This window comes from Macaca nemestrina, chromosome 8 (genome assembly GCF_043159975.1).
Source record: "Macaca nemestrina isolate mMacNem1 chromosome 8, mMacNem.hap1, whole genome shotgun sequence".
NCBI classification, from domain to species: domain Eukaryota; kingdom Metazoa; phylum Chordata; class Mammalia; order Primates; family Cercopithecidae; genus Macaca; species Macaca nemestrina.
In genome coordinates, this window is record NC_092132.1 from 22,042,214 (window position 1) to 22,046,555 (window position 4,342).

General features: G+C 36.5%; 1 non-coding gene across 1 annotated transcript; it reads left to right on the plus strand.

Moving 5' to 3' along the window:
• The first annotated feature begins 437 nt into the window (after window positions 1-437).
• On the plus strand, window positions 438-540 carry LOC112424429 (small nucleolar RNA U13). Its single transcript, XR_003015173.1, has one exon. It is a non-coding gene; the product is annotated as a small nucleolar RNA U13 (small nucleolar RNA).
• Window positions 541-4,342: the final 3,802 nt, after the last annotated feature.

Below are 4,342 nucleotides of genomic sequence, written 5' to 3' on the forward strand. Positions count from 1 at the left end.
AAAAGCTTTCCTTAAAAAGCAGCAGACATATGTTAACACTTTTTTTTAATATACTTTCAAATTTTAAGAGCTATAACTATAGGACTGCTTTAATTTCAAAAGAGACAGCATCACACTTCATAATAAAGCTTATATGGTATATTTATAATTGATTTTAAACTTAGTATTTGATGAAATCTGCTGTGTCAGGCACTATACCAAGTGCTGTGATAACAGAGGTAAACAAGACAAAATGTACCTTTGGTGTGGGGAAATTGATCTAGAAATTTTGCTATTCTTTTACCTATATCCAGAAAAATGCTTCAGGATGTTCAAGAACAAATCCTGAAACTATATTTTCAAAACATACGCTACTGATAATAGTTAATTATAAGAGTCAGAATATTAAATACTCTTACTTATATTAACCATACCAAAACCTAAATATTTGAATATTGATCTTTTTGTAGTTCATAAGTGTGATGGTTGGGTTTCATGCTCACGTGTGAAATGTGCCTTTCTCAAACCTTGTTATGACACTGGCACATTACCTGTGTGACGTTAAAAATGTATATATATATTTGAATATATTTGTACATAATTGCTTTTATATTTTATCTGATTAATTAATTGGCTTTTATAAGAAGCATTTATCCAATTGTTATTTTAGATGATTCCAGAAAATACTAGGAAAGATTTGATAAACATTAATGTGGTAGTTTTCATTTTTAAAAAATTGATAACAGAGTTCTTTTAAGTTGATACTGCCAATACTGATTACTATTATCTTTCAAAGTATTTTGAAAAATCAAATTATTATATCCTCAGTGAAGTGGGTAACAGTTACCTTACCTTTATAAATAGAGAAGATAATGACCAGATGAATGGTTTTTCAGTCTTCAGAGATAATCTCACTTGGAACTGAGAATAGCATTCTTGTGTTAGACTGTCTGTAAAAGACTTAACACACCTTCTTGAGAGAAGTAGGGAAAAATTGTTTTCGGCAGAAAATTACTTTTTGATCACGTTCACAAACTCTTCACAAGATAAGATACTTCATGATACTGCTAGTTTATATATCACTTTCAATGTATTACGTACCTACCTACCTACCTGCCAGCTGTGCGGAGAAAACTAGGATGTTAGTGTCCTCGGGAGAGACCTTTCAAAAAGAGATTTCACTCCTCCAATCTGTGGTTGGAGCTTGCCAGAAAAAATCTGTCCAGTTTGGATTCTTCTTTTAATCTTTAGTGTCATTAAGGTCTGCTTTTTCAGATGGAAAAAAAACAGGTAGACAGGATAGGGTTTCTTACCTTTCAGCCTTAATTAGCATTAGCAAAGGTATCCTCTGACATTTGGTTATCTTTGACCACAATTTCTTAGATGCTTTCACTTTTACTATTTTTATTCCTGTTTGTATATTCACTTTAATACTTGATTTTCTGTTGTCTTGAAACTATTTTTTGGCAGTTTTCTTGAGATTTATCTCTCAGGTAGTGATTCTAGGTTACCAGCAATCGTTAAGAACATCTGCTGTGGATATAAATTTGTGTTGTCAAATTCCTAATTTAATTTTTTAAGAACTTGATGTTTCTAAATATTTTAACATTTTATTTTTATTTTTACATTTTAACTTTGAAAATACCTTAATTGTGTAAAAGTAACCTTTATTTTTTTTTAACACAGTGGGTACCTTTTGTTTTAATCTGACCTCATTCTTTGTTCGTACTGTTTAGGCATTCCGTGATTTTTGTGTAATTGTAACTTTTAGTTTAATACAAACGTGTTAAAGTATTTTCAACTGGCTAAACAGAACTCTTGATTCAGAGAGAGAGAAGTGACACTAAATAGAATACAGAATCCTAAACATTCTCGGTATATATACAAATGCAGATTCCGAGGGATTCTCCATGTGCATGTTTTTGCTACCTAAGAACAGTTTTAGTTTTGATGCTACATCAAAATTAACATGATCCCTAAAAACTATGGTATCTTCTAAATGCTCTTTTTTTTTTTTTTTTTTGAGACAGTTTTGCTCTTGTCGCCCAGGATGGAGTACAATGGCATGATCTCGGCTCACTGCAACCTTCTTCTCCCAGGTTCAAGTGATTCTCCTGCCTCAACCTCCCGAGTAGCTGGGATTACAAGTGCATGCCACGATGCCAGCTAATTTTTGTATTTTTAGTAGAGACGGGGTTTCACCATGTTGGCCAGGCTGGACTCGAACTCCTGACCTCAGGTGATCCACCCGCCTCGGCCTCCCAAAGTGCTGGGATTACATGCGTGAGCCACCTCGCCCAGCTCTAAATGCTCTTATTTGACCCAGAATTGGTATAAAAAACAAAGTTAGTGGCCAGGCACAGTGGCTCACGCCTGCAATTCCAGCACTTTGGGAGGCCAAGGCAGGCGGATTACGATGTCAGGAGTTCAAGACCAGCCTGGCCAAGATGGTGAAACCCCATCTCTACTAAAAAAATACAAAAATTAGCCAGGCGTGGTGGCAGGCACCTGTAATCCCAACTACTTGGGAGGCTGAGGCAGAGAATTGCTTGAACCTGGGAGGCAGAGGTTGCAGTGAGCCAAGATCGCAACACTGCACTCCAGCCTGGGCAACAGAGTGAGACTCCGTCTCAAGAAAAAAAAAAAAAGTTCGTTTTTATTCGCATAAAATCTTACCAAATAACATGCTTTTGTGGCTAACTAGGCCAACATATTGTTATCTGTTAATCATTTAATTTGAAGTCCAAGACAGCCAGAAAAACCAGAAGCTTGCAAATTCAGTGCAGTTGTGGCTCTGCTTAATGATAAAATATTTTAGACTTTTTTTAGTAGTAGTAAGCATAGAATTTGAAACAGTCCACTAACTTCTTAGTGTATTACATCGAGGACTTTTTAATTTTTTAAAAAATGTAGTAGAACACTATTAAAGTATAGTTTTCTCATAAAACAGAGAAGTAATGATTCTAAGTACAAATTTGCATTTGCTGTCTTTATAGTAACTATACCCTTTTCTCCTGAATTTCACTGCCAAAATCATTCTTTGAATGTTTGCTCTTCCTTGTTTTACTCTTAAGTAATCCACAAATTTAAATATACTCAATTCATATATAAAACTGATGTATTACAATAACATTTTAGATGTTAGTAAATGTTTATTGAATGTTCATTGCTATACTTTAATAGAATGTTTTAGATTCAAGGATGTTTTAATATTCTTGACTAAGGTAATTTTTATTAAGAATTTTACCATCCAAAGTAATCTATGGTAAATCAAGCACAATTGTTTTTATAGCTCTTCTATAAATGAGTGTTTAATGAAGTAAAATGTATGTAATAATACATAGTATAGCTATATTTAATTTTTTTTTTTTTTTTGAGATGGAGTCTCGCTCTGTCACCCAGACTGGAGTGCAGTGGAGCTATCTCGGCTCACTGCAACCTCTGCCTCCTGGGTTCAAGTGATTCTCCTGCCTCAGCCTCCCAAGTAGCTGGGATTACAGGCACCCGTCACCACACTCTGCTAATTTTTGTATTTTTTTTTTAGTAGAGACGGGGTTTCACCATGTTGACCAAGTTGGTCTCGAACTCCTGACCTCAATTGATCTGCCCACTTCAGCCTCCCCAAGTGCTGGGATTACAGATGTGAGCCACCACGCCCGGCCTAAAGATATTTTTTAGCAAACATTATTGGGGTCCTAGTAAGTATTTTGTTGGGCCCTGGGAATATAGTGGATAGCTAAATAGATATTCTTTCTGATCTAAAAGAAGAACTTGGATAAGAACTCTTGGCCGGGCGCGGTGGCTCAAGCCTGTAATCCCAGCACTTTGGGAGGCCGAGATGGGCGGATCACAAGGTCAGGAGATCGAGACCATCCTGGCTAACCCGGTGAAACCCCATCTCTACTAAAAAAAATACAAAAAACTAGCCGGGCGAGGTGGCGGGCGCCTGTAGTCCCAGCTACTCGGGAGGCTGAGGCAGGAGAATGGCGTAAACCCGGGAGGCAGAGCTTGCAGTGAGCTGAGATCCGGCCACTGCACTCCAGCCTGGGCGACAGAGCGAGACTCCGTCTCAAAAAAAAAAAAAAAAAAAAAAAAAAAAGAACTCTTAAACTTTTTAGATTGTGATGAAACACATTTTGCTTTACTAAAATGCTTTTCTGTAGAGAAATATTAATTGTAAAATTGTAAAAATCAATTGTTTTGATGAGTTCAGAATCATAAGTTGATTGAAGGGTATCCTACCCTCAGGAGAAGATCCAGTATACAGATAGATATATGGTAACTGGCTAGTCTAGATCTACACCCTGGAGATTGTGTTTGGGTGGTCTTGAGGGCTCTTAGAGCCAGTCTGACTTCTCAGAGC